The 26,061-nt window shown below is 38.4% G+C and overlaps 2 long non-coding RNA genes across 4 annotated transcripts in view; one reads left to right on the forward strand and one right to left on the reverse strand.

Annotated features, from left to right (window-relative positions):
- Positions 1-26,061, reverse strand: part of LOC132671832 (uncharacterized) — a 197,899-nt gene that overhangs the window by 82,884 nt on the left and 88,954 nt on the right. The gene's annotated exons all lie outside the window — the stretch shown is intronic.
- On the forward strand, positions 12,224-14,434 carry LOC132671833 (uncharacterized). The gene is made up of 3 exons (XR_013557469.2): positions 12,224-13,239; positions 13,375-13,466; positions 13,742-14,434. It is a non-coding gene; the product is annotated as an uncharacterized LOC132671833 (long non-coding RNA).

The following is a 26,061-nucleotide window of genomic DNA, read 5'->3' on the forward strand; positions in this document are numbered from 1 at the left end:
GTGGGTATTTATCCCCCCAAAGCAGGTCTATTTTAAAGAAAACCACTCTCACTTTTAAAACCATAGTGCAATTATACATGAAAATAAATATATATTAAAAGGAACAGGTCATCTCTTTCATCAGTAACCTTTCACTGTAAATATGAATTTCATTTCCTGGGACTCAAAGAAAATAATGCTTTAATTCATGAGGGAGGGAGGCAGGAAGGGAGGAAGAGAGGGAGGGGGGAGGGGGAGAGAGAGAGAGAGAGAGAGAGAGAGAGAGCAAGAGAGGAAAAGAACATTACTGCCACCTCTCGCTCACTTCTCTAGAAATGAGAAAACGTCCAGGAAACCTGGCACTTGCCAAAGGTTCACAGAGACAGTCTGACTTTTGTTTTTACTTCCATGACCTTTGCTGGGTCTCAGTGCAGTCAGACCAACTTTGCATATATATTGACACTATGGAAACCACACAGATAAGCTTTGGGTTTGGTTTGTATGCTGTATTGACTTTGGCACTTGACAATGATACACATATTTTCCTGTTAGAGCTCCCAAAGGCTTTGTTCTGATCTTGAGTTGCTGGTCTCTTTTATTCAGCTTTTGCGTTTCTCCATAATTACTTCAAAATGCATGTATTTTTAAACTATTTATTTTTCTGCTTAACTATAGTTCAGTTTTGTGTTGGAGTGCATGGTAGGAATGCTGGCTTTAACAGAAGCGGGGAAGATTCTGTGCAAGCTGGGAAACACACACTGTATTGCTGAGCTTCCGCAGGGACACAAATAGGGGAATCTGGGTCTCTGGAGGAACAGACCCTCAGAGGGTCACCCTCTGAGATACAGACATTCTCTATTTCTACCCAGGAGTTTCAGATTGCTCTGTGTCTTCTCTGATTGTCTTTTAGAACTGGTCCCTCCTATCCTTCTGGCAAGATACCATTTACTTCAGTTAGTTCCCACCTCCTCGTATCACAGGGGACAGAGCAGACACTCCTGGAACTCTACAGAAAGACATCTTAGGAATGACAATTTTGAAAAATCTGATAAATATATTCTAATTTTTAAATTGTGGTTGCTGTGGACTGAATATTTGTGTCTCCCCCCCCCCCCCCCCCCCCCCCACTGCCCAAATTCATATGTTGAAGCTTAAATTCCCACTACAGGGCGTTTGGAGGTGGGGCCTTTGGGAGGTAATTAGGTCATGAGGCTGGAGCCCTCATGAATGAGATTGGTGTTCTTATGAGAAGAGACAGGAGAAAGATGATTTTTCTCTTAGCCATGTGAGGATGCAGCAAGAAGCAGCTGTCTCCAAGACAGAAAGCAGGACCTCGTCAGACACCAAATCTGCTGGCATCTTGATCTTAGACATCTTAGCCTCCAGAACTGGGAGAAACAAATTTTTATTGTTTAAGCCACCCAGTCAATGTCATTTTTATTATAGCAGCCTGAGTTGAATAAGGCATAAAAAATGAAATTTACCGTTTAACCCTTTTTAAGTGTACCATTCAGTGGCATTAAGTGCATTTACATTATTATGCAACCATCGGTGATATCCATCTCCAGAACTTTTTCATCCCAAATTGAAACTCTGTGCCCATTATATAATAACTTCTTATTATTCTTTTCTTCCATCCCTGGCAACGACCATGCTACTTTCTGTCTTTATCAACTGGACTACTCCAGGTACCTCATATAAGCGGAATCATACAATATTTGTTCTTTTGTATCTGACTTATTTCACTTAGCATAATGTCTTCAAGGTTCTTCCATATTGTACTATGTGTCAGAATTTCACTCCTTTCTAAAATTCAGTAATATTGCTTTGTTTTGATAATAGCTATCCCAGTGGATGAGAAGTGGTATCTCATCGTTGTATTCTGACTTTTGAAGAAAATAAAGTGTGTGGCCTAAATTTCCAATTGTTCTTATGAAAGATTTGAGCTCACCACTGACAATGTTATAGCAAAAAGAGTATTTTATAGGCTGCTTAACATGGTGTCATTTTACTGGAGTAAGTGAATAGTTAAAGAATGATTAGCTAAATAGCTAAAAAGAACCAGGCAAGATAGATGAATATGGGAAATAGGCTTGAAAAGTTACTTTCGTAAAATGCACAGGACTTCATGCCATAATTGGATTAGAAGATGGAAGAACATAGAATCTCTTTCATGTTTCTTACCTGGGCAATTGATAGATGATAGCACTATTTATCAAGATGTGAAAAACGGGTGAGAGGACTGCTCTGGGGAGAGGGATATGCTGTGTGTTCAGGCGGACATGTTCAGTATGTACCTGAGTCTAGCAAACCGGAGAAAGCTGAGGGAGATGAAGAAATTTTGGAGTTATTAGCTTATGGTGATGCCATCGGCTTGGAGACCTCCTCAATGTGCAGGCTGAGAAGGGATGGCAAAGGACAGATCAGTGGGATGCAACAGTAGCTGGTGTGGACAGAGGAAAAGTAAGAAGGAATGGTTACAGAGTGAGGAGAGATGGTTCCATGGAAATCAGGTGGAAAAAAAAAATTAGCCCAGAGTGTCAAAGGTTGCAGACTGATTAGATAAATAAATAATGAAAACTGCCTACTGGATTTGGCACCTAAGGGCCACAGATAACATTCATAGAGCAGTTTCAGTTTGGGGCCGGGGTAGGAGCCTATGGGGATGGAAAGAAAGTGGAGAAAGCAAATAATGCAGTTTTTCAAGAGGCCCAGGAGCAAGTAGGAGAAATTCAGGATGGAAACTTGAGAAATGCACTTTTTTTTTTAACTGAGAAAGACTTCACCTTGTTTACAGGCTAAAGGGGGAAGAGCTGAAGAAGAGAAGGAGGCTGAAGGCACAGGAAAGAAAAGAGACAGCTGATGGATCCAAGTCCTCAAGGAAGTGGGAGGGAATGAGATCCCCAGCACAAGTGGCTGGATTAGGATGAGGTTTGAAACTTCTTTTGGAGCAGGGAAAAGAGGCTAGGTTACAGCATATGCAGATATGCTTGTAGAAGTGGGGGGAAGGGCAGGAAGTTAAGAGCATTCATGCTTGATAAATAGCCTTTGTGAAATAGGAAGTAAAGTCATCTACTAAGAAAGGATGATATTTTGGAAAATCAGTATGGTAGAATAGTGTTGTACATGTTGAATGAGGTAAGAATTTACAGTAGAAGGAAACTAATGTAATAGTCTAGGCGTGAGGTTATATGGGACTTAAGTGGAGTGATGGGCAACGGGTTAGAGAAGTGAGATAGGTCTCATGCTCCTTTTCCTCATATTCTTCTGAAAGTTAGAAGGATTACTTTTCTTCTGATGAACAAATCCCAATAGACAACACCCATGCCAAGGGAAATGCTAAATGACACCAATATTTTTAAATATCCAGGGCTAGAACAAAGCATCCTTGGAGCAATTATACTTTCTTTTTTTTTTTTTTTTAAGTTTATTCATTTATTATTTCTGAGAGAGAGAGAGAGAGAGAGCGCGGGCGCGCGCGCGCGCGCGCACACACACACACACACACACACACACACACACACGCGGGGGAGGGGCAGAGAGAGAGCAAGGCACAGAATTTGAAGCAGGCTCTAGGCTCTGAGCGGTCAGCACCCAGCCTGATGCGGGGCTCGAGTTCATGCACCGCGAAATCATGACCGGAGTTGAAGTTGGATGTTTAACTGACTGAGCCACCCAGGCACCTCAAGACTTTCTAAAGACAAGTTGTTATTGCAGAGAGACGCATATCAATATCAACTGCCCTACCTACTCCAATCTTTGAGCTGTTGGTCTTAATGTTTCTCTTTCTCTCCCTCTCTCCCTCACCTCCCCCTAACCCCCACATTCTTTTTTTTTTAAGTTTATTTATTTATCTTGAGAGAGATTAAGAGAGAAAGAGAGGGAGAGAGAGAGAAAACACGATGAAGGGAGGGGCAGAGAGAAAGGGAGAAAGAGAATCCCAAAAAGGCTCTGCGCTGTTAGTGCAGAGACCAACTTAGGGCTCAAACTCACAAATGGTGAGATCATGACCTGAACTGAGATCAAGAGTTGGAGTTGGTCACTTAACTGACTGAACCACCCAGCTGCCCCCCCCCCCCAGCCCCCACATTCTTTCTTTGGTACATATACACAGAAAGTAGAACAATAGAGAAACTAAGGTAAAGGCACAAAAGAGCCTGACGCAAAACCCTATGTAAACCAGAAATAAAGATCATGATTATGAATAACTCATTTTTTTAAATTGTGGTAAAATATACATAACATAAAATTTACCATTCTAAAACTTTAAAAAATATATATTATTTTTGGAAGAGTGCAAGCATGGAGGAACAGAGAGAGGGGAACAGAGGATCCAAAGCAGGCTCTGCACTGACAGGCTGACAGCAGGGAGCTCTTTGGGGCTGGAACTCAGGAACCACAAGATTATGACCTAAGCTGAAGTCTGATGCTCAACCGATTGAGCCACCCAGGCACCCCTACTATTCTAAAACCTAAGTGTACAATCCAGTGGCATTAAGTGCATTCATGTTACAGTGCAACCAATAACACTATCCATCTTCAGAACTTTTTCATCATTCCAAATTGAAACTCTGTACTCATTAAACAATAATTGTCCACTCCCCCTGGCCCCTGGTAACCACTTTCCACTCTCTGTGTCTATGAATTGGACTCCTCTAGATACCTTATATAAGCAGAATCATAAACTATTTGTCCTTTTTTTTCTGGCTTACTTCATTTAGAATAATGTTTTCAAAGTTCATCCATGTTGTACCATGTATCAGGATTTCATTCTTCTTTAAGGCTGAATAACATTCCATTTACATATACAACACATTGTGTATATCCATTCATCCATCAAAGGACAATTAAGTTGTTTCCATTTTTTGCCTATTATAAATAATGCTTCTATGAACATGAATGTACAAATATTTGTTCTAGTCCCTGATTTCAACCATGTATGTGTCTAGAATGTGTATCTAGAATTGCTGGGTTATATGATAATTCTGTTTGATTTTTTTGAGCAACCACCATACTGTTCTCTACAGTAGTTGAACCATTTTATATTCCCTCCAGCAATGCAGAGTTCCAATTTCTTTACATCTTTGCCAACACTTTTTATTTTCTGTTTATCTGTTTTTAAATGTTTATTTATTTATTTTGAGAGAGAGAGAGAAAGAGAGAGAGAGAGAATCCCAAGCAGGCTCCATGCTATGAGCCCGGAGCCCAACACGGGGCTTGATCGCAAGAACTGAGAGATGATAACCTGAGCCATAATTAAGAGTTGGATGCTTACCCAACTGAGTCACCCAGGCACCCCTGTATGTTTTTAATAATAGCCATTCTTTTTAAAAAATTTTTTAATGTTTATTTATTATTGAGAGACAGAGAGAGACAGAGCATGAACATGGGAGCGGCAGAGAGAGGAGGAGACACAGAATCTGAAGGAGTCTCCAGGGACAGAGCCGGACACAGGGCTCGAACTCACAAACCCAGCGAGATCATGACCTGAGCTGAAGTCAACCTCTTAAATGACTGAGCCACCCAGGCACCCCTAATAATAGCCACTCTAATGGGTGTAAAATGGTATCTCGTTATGGTTTCGATTTGCCTTTCCCTAATGATTAGTGATGTTGAGCATCTTTTCATGTGCTTATTGGCCATTTGTACATTTTCTTTGGGGAAATGTCTATTCAAGTCTTTCACCATTTTAAAACTGGCTTGTTTGGGTTTTTTGTTAGTGAGTTATAGGAGTTCTTTATATATTCTGGATATTAATCCCTTGTCAGATATACGATTTACAAAAACTTTTCCCCATTTTGTGGGATGCCTTTTCATTCTCTTGATAGTGTCCTTTGATGCACAAAGCTGTAAATAGTTCATTTTTGACCCCAGTGGATACAAAGTGGTGTATTAAAAGAAGCTTCTGAAATAAATTTGAAACAAAATCTCTAGTCATCATCTATTTATTGAATATCTTCATGATACTGAATTAAAGAAAATTTGCAATGAAAAGACGCAACCTCTTATAAAAATTTCTGTAAATGTAGAACAACAAATTCATTCATTCATTCATTCATGCATTGAATGAATATTTATTGAGCCCATATTTTTCCGGGTCTCCCTTGTCACATGTCATTGGCAAAAGATTACAAAGGAACCATCTTAATGATCTCCTTATTAGGACACAACTATTCTTCAGTCAACATGAAGCAAGTTATCTGTCCCAGGTTACTGATGCCTCTAGACTCTGTCTCCCTGGATTTTTTTATTCTGGCAATAAGATATGATAGACTGAGGAGAACAATGGCCAAGAATCCAAATAACCTAACTTGTTTCTATCATGATAAGTCCTGTAAAGGACATTTCACTATTAATCCTCCTTTCCAGAAATACTGACACTCAACTAGCATTGAAAAATCACAGAAAGCTAGTCTATGTTTTTCACCCTTGCAGATGTCTGACTTGACTACATGATAATCTGTTTTATCCTATAAAAGTACAACACACTGGGCAGGAACCATGCTCCTTCCTACAATATCAAAAAAGTCACATAAAAATCTGGATGTCCAGCTTCTCTTGAAAAAGTGTATCTGACAACCCTCAGCCCACCATCTCACCTGTTAAGAAATGGATAGTGCTAAGGAAGAGTTGTCCTTTGTAGATATTCACCACAGTCTCTGTTACTTCTTATTGTATATAGGTGTTTCTTTCTTTTTCTTTTTTTAAATGGATGTTCATTTGTCCATTCATTCGTGCTGAGTATCCACTCTAGGGAAGCCATTGGGTTAAGCATTAAGGATTATTAAACATTGCCACTGGACAATTTGCTCCAGGCTTTTAGGGAATAGGATAAAGCAGAAAACAGATCTGGCTGACCCTGGTCACGAAAATTAAACTGGCTCTAAGTGCAGCCTTTCTTAACAGAGTGACAAGCATTTCAAACTGAAATATTAGGCCCTACCTCGTTGAGCACTGATCTTGAAGTTGGGGTAGGAAGAAAGATACAGTGTCAGGGTTCTTATGAAATCCTCCCATTTGCAAGAGGCTTCCAAGGTAAGTGGATATATAGGTCCAGTTTCCACAGAGAAAGGGCAGACAGTAAAGATATTAGGGTTTTACACAATAAGAGTTGTGGTGGTGGTGGTGCTGGAGGCGATGGGCAGTACATTCACAGGTGGGGCTGAAACCACTGCTGTTTGCTCCATTGATAAAGATTAGGCCAAGGAACTGAGCAGAGCTGAGCCTGTAAAACTGAAGGCTCTCAGTTCTTATACTTGAGAAAGAGAAGAGAAAGGCATAACTGATTTAATAGACTTGTTTATGAACTACTAGGTATCACAGAGAAGAGAGTTCCCCCTGACTTGGGGGACTGAAGAGGTTTTTCCAGAAATGACATTGTAACTATTTTAATCTTCAAGGATTAAGTCAGCGTTTCACAGACTGAGATGAGGTTAAAAGAACAGTTATCCAACATATAAAGATGAATAAATTAGGGACTTACTTTCAAGTAGCACAGTCTTATGGGGAGAAAAAAATATGGAAATCATTAGAATAAATTAAAATTAGCACAATAATATAAATATTAATATAAAATAAGAAGGCAACATAACAACAAGAGCAAAGAATTCTTCTAGTAGGAGGGAGGGGAGGAGGTTCATTCAGAAGAGTTCACCAGATGGTGAAGATCACTTCCAGGAGTTCATCAGGCAGATTGTGAGGACATTCCAAGCTGAAGATAGTGTGTGACTGAGCATCGAAACTTGAAAGTACATTTCAGAGAGCTACAAACAATTCATCATTGCTGAAGCTAAAGGTAAGAAGAAGGAAGCAATGAAGATAAAGCTGCAGAAAGATGAGGGCTGGAAAACTTGGCAGGTTGGAAAAATGCCAAATAGTCTGCAGTGGCTGGAGTGTAAGATGCGTGGGAAAGAATGGTTGTTGTTAATGTTGTGAGACAGTATAGAAGGGATTGTTAAGGCCAATGTATGTTATGGAGCTGCGGTTTTAAAATTTTTTAGAAGTATAGTCCCCTTTAAGAATAGGTTATTTCTGAGGACCCACTCCCAGAAACTACAGAGGATCATAAATATCCTGAAGTCCACATATTGTTCTCCCAGGGCTCTCAGGTCTCAGTTAAGAACCTTGCTTTAAAGAGGTGCTTCCAAACCTTTTAAGTAAAGCCCCCCCCCCCCAATAACCAGTAATATTTGAATAGTATACTGGGGTCATCAGAAGGAACTGCTTTAGGTTAGAGGCAATGTCCCAAAGGCTATAGTGATCTTGTCACACCAGTAACCCATTCTAGTGAACTATGAACCACTAACGGTTTCCAAGTAGAAGAATGAAATGATCAGTTCTGCATTTACAAAGATAACTCTAGTAGCAAGGTAGAGAGTAGATGGGAGGAAATCACATCAGTTAGAAGTTTTCCTAGAAGAGCATACGGAAATGGCTGTAAAGGCTTGTCATGTAGCAGTGGTGGATGGAAGTCTTTTAAAGACACTTTTAAAGACAGAACTAAAAGACCTGATGCCAGTGATAGCTTCAAAATTTCCACACAGAAGGAGCATGGTATCCATTGGGTTAGCAAAAGGAATAGGAGATTTGCAGAACCACCAAATATGTTTATGTAGATAGTTTACTACACAAGTGAAGTCTTACTGGTATGTGCCAAATGATTTACCTGAAGCTCATGTTGTTTTAAAAAATCAAATCTAAGCATGATAAAAATCATTTAAGCCCTCTATTAACATAGATGTTTCAGAAGATTTTAGCCTGTTGAAAGGCAACTTGATAAGCAATATTGTTTAAAATGTTACAAACTAATTAAAGAGTCTGATAAATTTCCATTTTAGATATTTTATGTCTTATAAATCCTTCTAAACACTGGCTCATGAATATACGCGGTTTTTTTTCTCCCTACATCATCATATTTTAGCTTTATCTGATCAAAAGGGTGGGGTTCATGATCCACAGTAACCACTAAGCTGCCTAAGAAGAGGCAGCAGCATGGCGTGTGAAAATCATTTAGGTATGCAGCAGCGAGTATAAATCAAATAAATTATGTTCAGTGCTCTGGTACTTGATGCTGTGAAGTTTAATAATCTAGTTAAAAATATGTCTACCAAATTCTGCTCCTGCATTATTATTTTTATGTCACCATGGAGGTACCATAGGTGTGATTTTTTTTTCTAAATAAAACTGTTGAGGGGATTTCCTACCTCTTTTCTCTTTTGCTCTCTAAAACAAAGGTTTAGAGATTTTTTTTTTCCATAAATGATTACATGGGTACTCTGAATTTTAAACTGCTTTATTTTTCTACAGAAATCAAAAATATGGTCACATTTCCTTGAACTCCGGCAGTTGAGAACTCAAGGGACCCTCAAGGAGCAGAGTGCAGCTTAGGAAGGGAAGGACTGACCGACCACACTGCTCTACAAACCTGCTCTGTGCAGTTATCTGGTGTAGGCAGCTGCTGTACGTTTTGTGCATAATTCACTTGAAGACAAAAAACATGCTGAAGTCAGATGCATGGGAAGGTGAAGCTGAACACGTCAACCAAAAGAATGTGTAGGAACTATTATACATCTCCCTCAGAGTGAAAAAAAAAACCAAAAAAAAAAAAACCAAAAAAACACAAGCAAGAAAATAGAGTGGTTTCAGAGAGATTCCCACCCACTTTACTGCCGGAAGGAAACCCAACCCTCAGAGACCCAGAGAGGAACGCTGAGCTGGATGGATTCTCCAGCACAGAGGGCCAACACCTACAGAGAGCAAATTTGCATAGGTATACTGTGCGTGCAGCACTTCCTCCGCTTATAAAAGCTGTTGTAAACTGGTGCTCCTACGCCAAGCTAATTGTGGCTGCCCTACATGTGACTAAAGAATCAGAGAAGAGAGGGGTCCCCAGACAGAAGGAAGTATGACACTGCTTCTCCAGCCAAGGCTGATGTCCAGAACAGTTGCAAAAATATTTCCCAGGAGCTCGTGTCCCATCAAAAAAAAAAAAAAAAAAAAAAAAAAAAAAAGGGTCTGAAAAATCTATAGCCTTTACACTCTAATATTGAGCTAATTATCACGTGCATTCCTAGATTTTCCAAATTTGCCAATATCATGCCATGGTTGAAAGCAAATTTTCATTACAGTATCTGAGCTGAGTCCTAAAATAATGTCACCTCAGCCTCAGGACAGGATTAACTTCCATCAGAAATTCTTGGTGTTGGTGATACAATAAATTTCCTAAACGGATATTCTTAGAAGCAGTGAGATATTAGACCTACATTCATAACTAGGGAGTATATAACTAGTAAGGGTACAAGCTGTCAATGTATCATAGCCAAATCATGATTTCACTGCAATGGGAACTCAAGTTCAGTTTCTCTCCTCTTTTCTGGTCCTATTTACAGCATGACCTGAAAGGAGATCAGCCATCATAGTCAATAACACAAATAAAGATCTGATTTATTTATTTTTATTTAAAATTTTTTAAAAGTTTTATTTATTTATTGTCAGAGAGAGAGACAGAGACAGAGAGACAGAGACAGAGAGCATGAGCAGAGGGGCAGTGAGAGTGAGAGAGAGAATCCCAAGCAGTGCAGAGTCCAGTGTGGGGCCTGAATTCACAAACCCTGAGATAACGACCTGAGATGAAATCAGGAGCCCGGAGGCTTAACTGACTGAGCCACCCAGATGCCCCTGACTTATTTTATTAAGAAAAGAGAAATAAGGGGGCCTGGGTGGCTCAGCTGGTTAAGCATCTGACTTCAGCTCAAGTTGTGATCTCATGGTTCATGGGTTTGAGCCCCACGTCAGGTTCTGTGCAAATAGCTCAGAGTCTGGAGCCTGCTTCAGATTCTGTGTCTCCCTCTCTCTCTCTGTCCCTCCCCCAGTCACACTCTGTCTCTCTCTCCTTTAAAAATAAACAATAATTTTTTTTTTTAGTTTTTAACAGGAAAAGTAAGATTTCATTTTCCTAAGTTGTATGTTTCTAAAATCTTCATACTGTAGATTTGTGTATTAAAAGGTTTAATGCAATGTTATCGCAATATTATAAGTGTAATTTTTTACTGTAAAAAGAGAGACTTAGAAATATAGTATGTGATATATACAATTTGAATTTTATCTTTTTCCTGACTAGTGAAGAATTATCTATTATACATTTTACCCAGGAACTCAGGATATTCTACTTAAAAACAATTTTTTTAAAACTTTTTAAGTAGTCTCTACATCCAATGTGGGACTCAAACTCACAACCCCAAGATCAAGTGTCCCATGCTCTACTGACTGACCCAGCTAGGCGCCCCAGGATACTTTACATTTGTTTTAATATGACAAATATGATCCTTGGTTAAAATTATCATCTATTAAGTAACTCCACAGTATATAACTGTGAAGAGGACTAGGGAAAAAATGACCACGAGGGAGTCTGAAATATTAGCTAGACTGGGAAAACTATGATATCTAAAATCTGCAAATAAATAAAAACTTTTATTTCATCCGATTATGTCAATCTTCTTTCTCAATATAGCTAAATTCATAGTTGAAAACAAACACACACGTATATTTATATATATGCTAAATTTTGGTAGAAACTCCAAAAACTTGAATCAGATGTGTTTTTTACCACCACATTTAGGAAATAAATGGTTCTGATTGAATGAATCTTCTAGTTTATTGAGAATAAGAAAACTTTTTTGTTTTGATCTATGTAGTGGGAAACTTAGCTAACATATATTACTTTACTATCTTCCCTTAGTAGGAAGAATATGATGACCGTGATAAATGACCGTGCATCTTAGAATGCTGAAGATTACTTTCACTTTTTACTTTTACTTTTAAAAGTAAAACTGGCCATCATAGCCAGCAACACTTTTACTTTTCCCCTTTATTAATTCATTCATGTGACAAATACTTACTGGACATCTACTCTGTGCCAGCTCCTATGCCAGGCAAAAGCTCTATCTGATGGTCATTATACCTGCTATAGAAAGGTATGGACAGCAGAGTTCTACGTGTAGAAATTCCAAGTTACTACCCTGGAAACTGTTCTTAAAAATTCTTATCAGCTTGTGGCGCCCAGGTGGCTCAGGTGGTTAAGTGTCCGACTCTTGATCTCAGCTCAGGTCCTGATTGGCTCAGGGTCGTAAGTTCATGCTGGGTGTGAAGCCTGCTTAAAAAAAAATTCCTATCAGCTTGTTTTTGGTAATATTGAGATTTTGCCTAAAAGCTTACAATCTCTTTTCTCTGCGTGCTCTTAAAATAAAATCTGCTTAATTGCACTTCCTGGTTAATCACATTTTTTACTGCAGTACAAGATATTTCTATAAAGCAATTAGTACAATGCTATGGGAACCAGAAATTGTTTACTCGTGTATGACTGGCAGAAACGCATTGTGTAACCAGCAGTCTTTTTTCACTATCTATGTGAAGAAGCCGTCTCCTGAGAGAAAGGATAGGCAGTGTGATACAGAAACAGTACCACCTCAGGAGTCAGACAAACCTGACAGTTTGACTCTGGGTTAAGTTCTTCACTTGAGTCTTGGTGCCCTTACTTGCAAAATAGAATAATACTGCCTAACTTAATGTTATTCTGAATATTTGAGAAGATAAGTCATTCGACAGATATTCACCAAGTGCTTTATCCTGAGAGCAATGGAGAATCGCTCTAAGGTCTTAAACAGAAGAAGCAACATAATTAAACGTGAACTTTGGAAACAGAACTCTGGCTGCAATACGGGGAATGAATGAGGGTAAGGCAAGATTGGAGGGACGGAAACCAATCAGGGACCTTCATTATTCAGAAATGAGTGTAGCCTTCGTTGAAGTAGAGGCACTGAGGATGAAGAGAAGTCAATGGGTTTGAACACTATTATGAAATTAAAGGTACAGCATAGGGAGTGTAGTCAAAGGTATTTTAATAGTGTCGTAAGGTGGCAGATTGTAGCTACACTTGTGAGCATACCATAACATACAGATTTGTCGGAATGCCTATGTTATATGCCTGAAACTAACATAACATCATGTGTCAACTGTACTCAAATAAAAAAATGAAGAAAGTAGTATCAAGAGGAGAGGGTGACATGTTGCATGTGGGTGGTAAGAGTTGTTTGGTTTTTTTGTTTGTTTGCTTGTTTTTGTTTTTTACTGCAGGAACATGTTAGTGGATATCTTGGATCTCTTGCTTGGATATCTGAGTGGATGGAGGTGCCGCTAACTAGAAGAGAAAACACTGGAAAAGCAGCAGGTTGAGAGAAAAGTGACAAATTCTGTTCTGGACAGGTAAGGTCTTCTGAGAGGTGCCTGTGGGATGCCCAAGTAGTGACATACACAATCAGATTGGAAATACAGGTCTGGAGATAATTCAGAGGAACATGACAAAAAATAGAAACTCAGTCTCAATCCATTACTCAACAGATCTCTTACATGGTTGAGGATATCTTTGCTTTCCCCGCTGGCCTGGAAACATCCACTGCTCATGGACCATGAGCTACTTATTATAATGCAGCGTAAGTAGTTCATCTTTGGAAGTTTTAGCAACCCCTTATGCGACCTGGAGGACCTGTCTAGATTCTGTCTCAGCCTCTCAGTTTTCCAAATGTCATTCAAAAAGAATCATTCTCTTGTTTCATTTTCAGTGGTCTATATATTAGTTTTCCACTGTGGTTTCTGAGAACTTCATACTTCTGAAACTGTTTTCAAGATGTGCTTAAAATATGCACCTACTCTCCCTCATGCTAGTTTTGCATATAGCTATTGAGTGTACCATGCTGCTGTCTCATAGGTATACACTGTACTTCATAATTGGGGAGGAGCGTTCGAACCAGAGAAAACACAAGCATCCCTAAGAGAGAAGACCAGTGTGCATTCCCAGCCCAAGGTGGAGCCATGGGGCACCGAGCGGACAGTGTATGACCTGACACAGGAGAGGTAGGCAGGGGTAGGAACATGCTGGGAACATGCAAAGATTCAGAGCTGAGAACGTCACTTGTTCAGAGAACTGAAATTTCAGTAATTCGGAGAATAAAGAGGTGGAACTTCAGAAGTATTTGCTAGAAGAGTCTCAGATCAGGAAGGGGCTCCAAAGCTACATGAGGAAGTGTGGACTCTATCCTGACAGCAATGGGAAATTACTGAAGTTTTACACAAGGGAGACTTGAAGTTTAGAAAGCTCACTTTGTGTGCTCCTTCTCCAAACAAACAAACTTTATGTAAAATGTCGGGGGTGGGGGGGAGTGCTCCTGGGCGGCTCAGTCAGTCAGTTGAGAGTCTGACTCTTGGTTTCACCTCAGGTCATGATCTCACATTCCTGGGTTTGAGCCTGGCAATAGGCTCTGTGCTGACTGAGAGGAGCCTGCTTGGGGGTCTCTCTCTGCCCGACCCCACTCGCGCACACAGTGCATACTCCCTCTCTCTCTCAAAATAAATAAATAAACTTTGGGGAAAAAAAATCTCACTTTGGTTCTCACATGGAGGATGGCTGGATGAGTGGTGGTAGCCAGGGGTCTGTTACAAAATGCCAGATGAGATAAAAAGGTAGCTTAAATTATGTCAGGGTACCAGGGAAAGAAAGAAGTGGACACTTTCGAGAAACACTGGATAGGAATAATTTTCAGTCTGGAATATCTGGATGTGGGTGGGGAGTCAAGGAAGGCATAAAGCATGACTGTCACCCAGGTTTCTGGTGTCGGCAACAAATGGCGGCATCTTTCTACTCTGTCCCTCTTTCTTCTAAGGAACTTTCCTGTGCCTACAGTTGCCCTTGCACTTTTTTCCTCTGCAGTGGTGACTATAAAAATACTTATGTTGCTAAGAGTCAGTTGATATTAAGTTGATATGGAAGAAAATGCATGTTGCTCCTGTTGCTGTTTGCTGCTACTGTTGTTGCTACTTGCTCCACTGATGGAAGTTCTGACCCTAAGAAGTCAGAAGCTGAGACCTGGAAGAGAGTGGCTTCCCTGCTCCGTTCTCCAGGGTGTTTTAAGGAAAGAGCACCAAGGGTACCAAGCCTTATTCCTTAAGAATTTAAGTTCCCTACTCCTGATGCCAAAGTATAATATATAGAGTCACAGTTTAAGTTATCATAAAGTATATTCCTTTAGTCACACAGCTGCAAAATTCTACAAATTGCATTACCACGTAGCAATACCTTACCTCACCAATTCTAAGATCTGATTTATTGAAACTCAAACAATTTCTAATTCCTCATACACTGACCACAAGCATGAGTCACAACTTTGTTTAACAAGTGTTTTAAAAGCTATCATGGCTTAACATAGTACCTTGAAGAGCTTTTTTTTTATACTAAAGCCTATCATCTGATATGCTCAGAACATATCAGAACTTTCTTTCAATGCAAAATATTTTTAAATTCAGTTACCCTGAAACTCTTGCTTTTAGTTTGTTAGTAATTCTCTTTCAGACAGGATGTACTTCATTTGAAGAAAAAAAAAGATAGTAAAGGAACTTCCAACAGTTTATTTCTCTGAAACCATTTTAAGAAGTAATAAAGATCCACTCCTTTTTTCCTGAGAACTAAGAATATTTTTTAGTAAATGCCATAAAGAAAATGTGCAAAATTTTATGAAAACACAGTATTTTAGGCTATATTTGCTAATAGATTGTGGTATTTGAACACTTTTAGTGAAGAAGAAAAATACTATAGCAGAATTTTAGGTGAGCCAAGAAACAGAAATAAGTTCATTAAATTGGCTATAGATTTTCCTCTCTTCCATTTTAAAAAAAGTTTATGTCTAGTGTTACGTATCTGACAGGTACTTAATCAATATATTTTCTTTTTGACTAAAGGTCCTGCATTTTTCAGTCTGAGAAGGCAGCATATTTTTGTTTAATGTTTGCATTGCAACTTGAAGTCACAGGTCTTGTGTTTGTTTATAAACACAATCAAGGCCCTCCTTTTGTCAATCAACACCATTGTCATGAGTCTTCCTTGCACAAAAGCATTTTAAAGAACACAAAATAAATGTTTTCAAGGAGACAACCTAGTTGGAATGCAGCTTTTTGTTGGCCTATTCACTTGTGGGAGAAAAACTAATGAGAACCTCATTTCAGGCCAATGGATTGTGTAATTTATTTATTTATTTATTTATTTATTTATTTATTTATTTATTTATTTTAGGAAGGATGATGTCAGTGATGTTGAAACCAGAAAAAGAAAGGCTTTCTTCTGTGTATGTCCTGTCTCCAATTTTTTATTAAATAGTATTTATGATGAAAATAGTACATGTTCCATGTTCTTATTTCACTGGTAGAGATGGTCAATACATAACAGGCTAGCCTGGCCATTATTGATGTTTTAGGTAATTTAAGCATTTTCTCAACATGACAGTACTTTGATTCTTTTTTTGTTTTGTTTTGTTTTGTTCTGGGACTGTAATGCAAACAAACCTGAAGCACTTTATTTCCACTGACAGCAACTATTTTGCTTTTAGAATCTTTTTACTTTTTATCACTGCTGAGTCACATTGGAATAGAAAATCTGACATTTGCTAAATGTAATACATAGTTATCCCAAATTTTAAATATCAAAAATTAAAGTTATTTTCTTTATTTGGGAAGAAAAACCTTCTAAGTGTTCAGTAGCTAGGAGTAGATTTAAATATATTGTGAGTTTATATATCCCATATCATTTGGCATTGCCTCCAAAGGATCTGACATTAGAAAATTCCATGTGTCCTTAGAATATTTTGTTATACAGAAATAACTGGGGGTGCCTGGGTGGCTAAGTCTGTTGAGCATCTGACTCGACTTCAGCTCAAGTCATGAACTCCTGTTTGTGAGATCTAGGTACCACTCCCACCCCCCACCCCCCAACTCCCTGCCCCCAGCATTGCTGTCAGTGAGGAGCCTGCTTGGGATTCTTTCTCTCCCTCTCTCTCTGCCCCTCCCCTGTTCTCTGTGTGTGTGTCTCTCTCTCTCAAAATAAATAAATAAACTTAAAAAAAACCTGCTGGTTAAGATGATTTCCCCCATTTTAGTCTTCATCATTAGAGTATGTGTTAATACCTTATATTAGTATTTAGTTAGTTAGTAAGGTATTAGTTAATACCTTATATTAGTATTTACCCTTTTTAATAGAGTACTTTTCTCTATAACCTTTGATTTCTCTATTACATAGCAGATCCTGATGAGGTTTTGGGGTGATGGTGGGGTGGTCTGGAGCTCATGGCCAAGAAAGAATTTTTTAAGACATCTTTGGTGCAAAAAGATAATTTTATTTAAAGCACAGGGACAGGACCTATGGGCAGGAAGAGCTGCATGGGGTCATGATGGGTAACTCGTTACATACACTCAGGTTGGGAGGGGGTCAGGGATAGAGTAAGTCTCTAAGGAATTTTAGAAGCAAAGTTTCCAGGACCTTGAGGGGCTAGCTGTTGCTAGGAAAACACCATTTATTATCATTTAGTAAAACCTCAGTCATGAGAACCTTCAGATGTATATCAGGGGGCCATAAGCTTGGAGTACGATTGCCAGAATACATCTTGGGGCAGTTGAGGTAAAGGAAGCAAACTTACAGGATCCTGGAGGTTGGGATAATGTTAAGCTAGGACTCTCCTTTGCCCCTAGCAAAGTGTCATCATCAAGGCAGCTGAGATCTTAGAGGAAGGTCACTCGGTTGATTTCAAGGACTTGTCAATGGGCTGCAGGTGGTAAGGGAATTTAGTTTTTCATTTGCCTTAGTTTCTCACTTTACCATGGCGAGCACTTAAACCCCCTTCCTTTGTTCTTGGGTAGCCAGGAGTGTCCTAGGAATATCACACATATTCCACCTGTGGGGGAGGGGCGAGGGGTGTGCCAGCTTGTATTTTGTCCTCAGCCTGCCCCACACTCCCTCATCAAGCCTAATACCTATCTACTTGTTAGGAGCACTGTATATGGGATTCCTTGCACTGAAAAGGTTTGACTAGGTGATCTTTCCTAACATTCCACAATAACAAGAATATTATAAGGTTGTCATATGTTATCTAATTTATTCTCCTAACATTGGTCTGAAGTAGAGGAGTAAGTACACTTATTCTCATCTTATAGCTGGAGAAAAGAGCTGTAATTCTCCCTACATAATGCAAGATCTAGTACCTAAACCCCAGTCTTCTGACTTTCTCTCCTTACAGAATAACCACAGTTGCATATAAACAACTTGTCTATTTTCTGAACCTTCTCAAATGACCTCCCACTTCCTAAACTCCTGCAGATCTTTTTTCTCAAGAGTGATACCAGTTCTATAATATGCTGATAGAGGTTTGAAGTTGAGCTAATCATGTGGCTTTAGATGAATCATCAAAGCAAGCCAGTGGGAAAATATAAAAAATAAATTGTAAACTTTGACTTAAAATCTGCTGGGGGGCGCCTGGGTGGCGCAGTCGGTTAAGCGTCCGACTTCAGCCAGGTCACGATCTCACGGTCCGTGAGTTCGAGCCCCGCGTCGGGCTCTGGGCTGATGGCTCGGAGCCTGGAGCCTGTTTCCGATTCTGTGTCTCCCTCTCTCTCTGTCCCTCCCCCGTTCATGCTCTGTCTCTCTCTGTCCCAAAAATAAACGTTGAAAAAAAAAAAAAAAAAAAAAAAAGAGTCTGTTTAAAATCTGCTGGGTTAACCATTCAAGTAAATGATTTATCACATTTATTTGTGATCACTGTCTTAAATCCTCATGACGGTTGGCACCATATATTCTTTTGATAAAACATTACATGTTGGAGTTCTTTATCCCAAATTTAAGATTGAAACATGTAAAAATGGGATTTCCAGGATCAAACGAGCTGCAGAGACACCAAAATACATTGCAGGATGCTGGGTAAATGTAGTTTTGGCATAATTTTACAAATATGAACTGCTTGAGAAACTGGAGATTCTTTGTAATGAAATGCACTATCTTGCAAAACTTAAACATTATAATAACAACACAGCAGTGTTATTCTCTTATAAATAAAACTTTCTTTGTTAGGAGTTAGTTGTTTTACTATTCCAGAAGATATATCTGGAAAGGGTCTAGTTCACAGTAAGCGCTTGATAAATATTTGTTGAACGAATAAAAAGATGTCTCAAGTCTAGAGAGGAGTCTGAAATTCAGAAATAGATTGAGAGCCACAGCTAAAGAGGAGGGAGCTGAATTTATTTATGCCAGATGGATGAAAGACAAGTATGTGGATGAGAATTTCTCAAGAAAGCACCTAAATAAGAAGTATAAACATGGATAGGAGGTAAAATTATTATAACTATATTATGTCATCTAGAACTGGACTTCAGTAAGGTAATCAGTATAAAAGAAATATAAAAATCAGTAACTGTCAGACACAGAAAATAGTTTGGAAAATGTAAAGGAAATTGTGTCATAGATAATATAAGACATATGTAAATAAATAGAAATAAATGTTACAAAAATATATAGAACTTACTTGAAAAAATTATAAATATCCACTTAGAGACATAAAAGAAGACTTGAATAATGGAGAGCTAATCCCAAACTAGAGGATAAATTTGGCAGTCAAAATTCCAATAGCCCACTATGTACCTATTAGAATGGCCCAAATCCAGAATACCAACACCAAATGCTGACAAAGATGTGACACAACAGGAACTCTCATTCATTGCTGGTGAGCATGCAAAATGGTACAGCCACTGTGGAAGAGTGTTTTGCAGTTTCTTAGAAAATGAAACATATTCTCATCATATGACCCAGCAATTGTGTTTCTGGTATTTACCCAAAGGAACTGAAAACTTATGTCCACACAGGGGTGCCACACAGGGGTGCTCAGTTGGTAGAGCATGTGACTCTTGATCTCAGGTTGTGAGTTCCACATGGGGTGTGGAGATTACTTGAAAATAAAAACTTACATCCATACAAAAACCTAGGCATAGATATTTATGGTGGCTTTATTCATAATTGTTAAAACTTGGAAGCAACCAAGATAACTTTTAGTAGGTGAATGGATAAATAGCTTAGAAACAGAATATAGCTTAGATAACAGAATATTACTCAGTGCCAAAAGGAAATGAGCTGTCAAGCCATAAAAATATGGAGGAAACTTAAATACATATTACTAAGTAAAAGAAGCCAATCTGAAAAGGCTACATACTGTATGATTCCAACTATTCTGGAAAAAGCAAAACTATACAGACAGTAAAAAGATCAGTAGTTATCAGGGGTTGAGGGACAGGGAGGGATGAATAGGCAGAGCACAGAGGATTCTTTTTGGGCAGTGAATATGTTCTGTATGATACTGCAATGATGGATATATGTTATTATACATTTGTCAAAAGGCAAATATACAATACCAAGAATGAACAAGGTACACTACAATGTATAACATCAAGAGTTAACCCTAATATGAACTATGGACTTAGGTGATAATGATGTGCCAATGACGGCTCATTCATTGCAACAAATGTACCATTCTGGTCCTGTGTGATGGGAAGGTTGTGACTATGTGTATGTGTGTATTGGGAGTGGGGGTCATGGAGTACATGGAACTCTGTACTTTCCACTCATTTTCACTATGAACCTAAAATTGCTTAAAAAAAAAAGTCTATCAGAAGAATTCTAAAGCTTTAACAAGGAACCTGAGTGAAGATTATAATATTTATCTTGTATAGCAAAAGTACCAAAACTTCCAGGAAAATTCTGCAAAGGAAGAATTCTGGGAGTGAAGAATTGAGCAGGGAATTGGTCCTGTAAAATATCAAAGCATAACGTAAAGCTACATTACATAAAATAGTATGCTGTCGGCATAGGAAGAGGCAGATGGAACTCTGGGTCAGAACAGAAAGTCCAAAAAGGGACTCAAATCAATATAAGAATACAGAATACAATGAAAAGAGGCATTTGAAATCATTGGCTCAAAACCAATTTATCATTTGGACATTATGGTGATGGATAGCCCGTTGGGAAAACAAAACAAAACAAAACTGAAACTGATTCCTACCTAATTTTTTAAACCAACTATACATAAATGGATCAAAAAATTTTACACATTATGGAAAAAAACACATAACATAAAATTTATCATTTTAATGTGTATAATTCATAAATGTTTTTATCACCCCAAAAAGGAGCTCTGTATCCAGTCTCTCTCCTCTTTCCAGTCTCTGGCAATCAGTAATCTGCTTTCTGGGCCTATGGATTTGCCTGTGCATTTCATATAAATTTAATCATACAATATGTGACCTTTTGTGTCTGGCTTCTCTCACTTAGTGAAATGTTTTCAGGGTTCATCCATGTTATGGCATATATTAGTACTTCATTCCCTTTTATGGCTGAATAATATTCTTTTGATTAAATATACCATATTTTGTTTATTCATTAGTTGATGTATCAACGATTTTTTTAAAAATGAACTCCTAAAAGAACTGAAAGAAAGATACTTGAACATTTTTATATTTAATTAAAGGATAAGGCCTTTAAAACATAAAATATAATTCTTTGAAATAAAACATGTAAATAAGGAGCATTCTGTATAAAGGGGAGAGAGAAGATGTATTCTTCAAAAATGTCAATGTCCTAGGGGCATCTGGGTGGCTCAGTCGGTTAAGCCTCCAACTTCGGTCCAGGTCATGATCTCGCAGTTGGTGGGTTCGAGCCCCATGTCAGACTCCGTGTTGACAGATCAGAGTCTGGAACCCGCTTCAGATTCTGTATCTCCCCCACTCTCTGCCCCTCCCCACTTGTGCTATGTCTCTCTTTCTCTCAAAAATAAATAAACATTAAAAAAAAGTCTAGGTCATAAAAGACGAAGAAAAGCTGCAGAAAGTTCCAGATAAAAAGAAGCAAAGAAATATAACAATTAAATACAATTCCTGGGGCGCCTGGGTGGCTCAGTAGACTGAGGAACAGACTTAGGCTCAGGTCACAATCTCATAGTTTCTGAGTTTGAGCCCTGCATCAGGCTCTCTGCTGTCAGCTCGGAGCCTGGAGCCCGCTTTGGATTCTGTATCTCCTCCTCTCTCTCTGCCCCTCCCCAGCTCACATTCTGTCTCTCTCAAAAATGAAGAAACATTAAAAAAAATTAAAAAAAAATACAATTCCTGACCCTAGACTTGATTCTGTACTGGAGAAAGATAAGAAGAAAAATTGATTTCTTTAAAAAAATGTTTTTTCGGGGGGGGGGGGGCGGTGCCTGGGTGGCTCAGTCAGTTGAGCATCCGACTTCAGCTCAGGTCATGATCTCACTGTTCATGGGTTCGAGCCCCGCGTTGGGCTCTGTGCTGACAGCTCAGAGCCTGGAGCCTGTTTCAGATTCTGTGTCCCTCTCTCTCTACCCCTCCCCTGTTCACACTCTGTCTCTGTCTCAAAAATAAATAAACATTAAAAAAAATTAAAAAATTTTTTATTATTCATTTTTGAGAGAGAGAGAGAGAGAGAGCGAGAGAGCGCGCACATGTGGGGGATGGGCAGAGAGAAAGGGAGACACAGAATTCAAAGCAGGCTCCAGGCTCTGGTGTTCAAACTCAGTAGCTGTGAGATCACTACCTGAGCTGAAGTTGGATGCTCAACTGACTGAACCACCCAGGCACCCCTATTGATTTCTAATAGTAATAAGTTTAGTGTATCTGGATAAATAATATTTAATTTTAATTGTAAGAAGCACAACTCATCTCTTTCATACAATTCTGCCATAGCTCTCCATGTTTCTACTCGGCTTCACAGCAACTCTCTCCAGTCATTTGTCCTCCAGGCCAAATGTATCAAATAAGGATCTAAAAGCAACATAAAATCACTTTTGCATCAGTAAAGAGCTCTCAACTGGAAAAAAAAAAAAAAAAAAAAAAAAAAGAATCATCCTAGCCTGCATGCATGTGAGAAGATTACATATTTGCACTCCTCATTCCTCTGAAAAAGCTAATCCAAGCTTCATTACCGTCAAGCTTGTGAACATTTACATAAACGATAGGTTTGTTATCACTTATTGCTGGATTCAGCAGATTACATGCAAAATGTGCAAAGACACGATTAAAAAATCTTTGAACTTTTAATCAAAAGAGTAAGCAATATTAATTCATTTGGACAAGTGTGATACACATACTTTATTATAATACTATTTTGCATTTGAGATTACCACACTACAATAATTATTCTTCATTAATGAAGGTTTGTTGCTATGTAATTTCACTGTGACTCTAGGCAATAACATCCTTTCTAGAGAATTAGTTACATTTGCTGTGAAGTTATTTTACAAAAAAAAACCCCAAAACCCATATTCTTTATAAAATATAAGTTTTACCATCATGGTATTTGATTCTGTAAAGCTCATAGAAATATCACTGAGAACTATGAATATGGGAAGAATGAACAATCCTCAAATGGAATAAGAAATAAGCTTCAAATTTAAAAGCCTAGTATATTTCTGTAAGTATTGATTTTGTGAAGCCAAAAAAGAAAAAAAGTGCCCCAATCTTATTGCTGCCCCACTCTATTAATGGAGATAGATGTAGACATAAATAATTATAACACAAAGAAGGATGCACATTAATGTAACAAAAGAAGTGACATGCTAATTATTTCTAGAAGGATCCTGGAAGGTTTCATGGAAAAGATATTTGAATTCATCTTTGAAGAATGGGTAAGATCAAGAAGTAGTGGAGGAAAGGAGAGAGGGGGAGCAGGATGTAAAAGGCAGACTCCTGAATGCCAGCCTAAATGGTGAATCTTTATTCTCAATAAATAGAAAGCCACAGGGTTTTGAGTTCCAAAGTAATGAGCAGAGCTATGAGGAATAGCTTGAGGGTACTGTAAAAGGGACATTCGATTGGGAGAAAATTATGGGCCACAAAGTTATTTCAGTGATTGGTCGGTTTGTCTGTCTGTTCCACAGAGAGTGGTCACAGGCTTCTCCAGCCAGACACCATGTTTTCCATCACTTTATATTCCCTGAACTACACGTATTTAGCAAGTGCAGTTGAGTGCATAGATGAAAGGGAACCAGCTCTTGTCTATGCTAACGGTGGAGGGAATGAAATGAAAGAGAGGCACTAAAATTGAGGAGGTGGCATTGTAAAGAGATGGTTGGATATAGACGCTCAGGGAGACAAAGGAATGAAGTCATTACTCAATTTACCCCAATAAAAATTTACTGAGCACTTATTATATGCCAGAAGTGTGGCAGATGTTAAATATACAAATATGAGTTAATACCTGGTCTTTACTATCAAAGAACTAGGGTAGAAAATAAGTCTAGGGGTGACAGTGAAGGAAACAGATAATAATATAATATGCAATAAATATGTGTGTATATACATATAGATGCAATAATATGAGTGGAAAGTTCACAAATAGTAAAGAAAGAAGGAATTTATTTTGCCTAGGGAGAATTAGGGAAGACTCTATTGAGCAAAGATGGTGGAGTACGACTTTGAAGAATAAATAGGAGTTTTTAAGGTAAGGGGGTGCAGGAAGCCATCTCACAGAGAGGAATTAACATTTGTAAGTATGTGGAGGTCTTAAAAACCTTATTGTGTGTGTGTGTGTGTGTGTGTGTGTGTGTGTGTGTGTATGTGTGTAAGTAGTTTGGAATTGCAAAAGCATGAATTGCAAGACACAGCTGGGAAATAAGAATGAGATCAGAAAGCTAGGTAGGGGATAGGAAGGTTTTGCATTGCAAGCTAAAGAGTGTGAACTTTATTCTGTGTGTGGATGGGAGTTAGTGAAGATCTTTGAGCTGCATAGTTATGGACAGATCTATCTACCCTTTATTTTTTTTTTTATTTTTTTATTATTTTAGAGAGAGAGAGAGTGCATGTGCAAGTATAGAGGAGAGAGATAGAGAGAGAGAGAGAGAGAGAGAGAGAGAGAGAGAGAGAGCCCCAACGTGCGGCTCTGTCTCATGACTCTGAGAACATGACCTGAGCAGAAATCAAGAGTTGGACACACACCAACTGAACCATCTGGGCACCCCCTCTATCTACCCTTTAGATGAGAAGCAGGTTAATGAAAGCTTGGCAAATGGATGGGTCACAGGGGAGGAGAGTGGGAGTGAGCAGAGAATGGTAATAGTAAAGACACTGTTGCAAGGGTCAAATGAGAGAGAAGGAAATCCTACTAAGACAATGATAATAGAGAAAGACTAGATAGAATAAAATCAAGAGATATTCAGTGATAAAACTGGACAAGCTCAGTGACATGGGAAGTGAAAAAGCCAACTCCTAGGCATTTTGACTGAATTACTCAAGTTGAGAGTTGTACTACCCAATGAAGATTTGGTCTGGGGTAGGAGAGCCTGAGGCATCTGTGGCATCATACCCAGGGGCAAGTTTCTAATAGAGAGTAAAATTCACATCCACAACTTTGGAGAAATGTTAGTGCTAGCATTCACATTTCACACATGAACAGATGGTGATATTATTAACCAAGATATGGAATACAGGCTACAGATATGCAATGGTTTAAAATGCAAACTATAATGTTGGGTTTTTGATGGTTGATTTTGATTAGCTGGTGGGATAATCATGTGAATATGTCCATAAGGAGTTTAGAAGTATGGTACTTCCATATGACAGAATACTATGAAGTCCTTTAAAAGATTCAATAGCTCCATTTGCATCAATTAGAAAAGATATCCATGGTATGTTATAAAGAAAAAATACAAATTGTAGAATATGTAATATGATTCCACTTTTGTAACAAAATATATACATATATAAATATGTATATATAAATATATTACTATATACATATATGTGTAAATATAAACACATACATATATACATACAAAATAAATCTATGGGAGGAGAGACAGCTAATCAATCCTTTACTGGATAGTCTACTGTATTCTTTATATTGTTACAATAGACATTCATTGCTTTTTTTTGTTTTTTTCAAGTTCTTTTCAGGGTTAAGAAATTGCAGGAAAAAAACTAGAAAAAAAATAAGGTTGTCAAGTGAGAATGTAAAAGGAGGAAAAGAGGGACAAAGACAGGAACCTGAGACAGGCACGAAGCAGAAATACAATTTCAAAGTCAGATAGAGAAGAAAGATGAGGATGGAAAGATATCTGAGGGTTAACAATCCGGAGAAGTGGTTGGTGTTGAAGACTTCAAAAAAAAAGGTGGAGCCTGGGTGGCTCCGTCAGTTAAGTGTGGAACTTCAGCTTAGGTCAT

This window comes from Panthera onca, chromosome C1 (assembly GCF_046562875.1).
Source record: "Panthera onca isolate mPanOnc1 chromosome C1, mPanOnc1 haplotype 2, whole genome shotgun sequence".
Lineage (NCBI taxonomy): Eukaryota > Metazoa > Chordata > Mammalia > Carnivora > Felidae > Panthera > Panthera onca.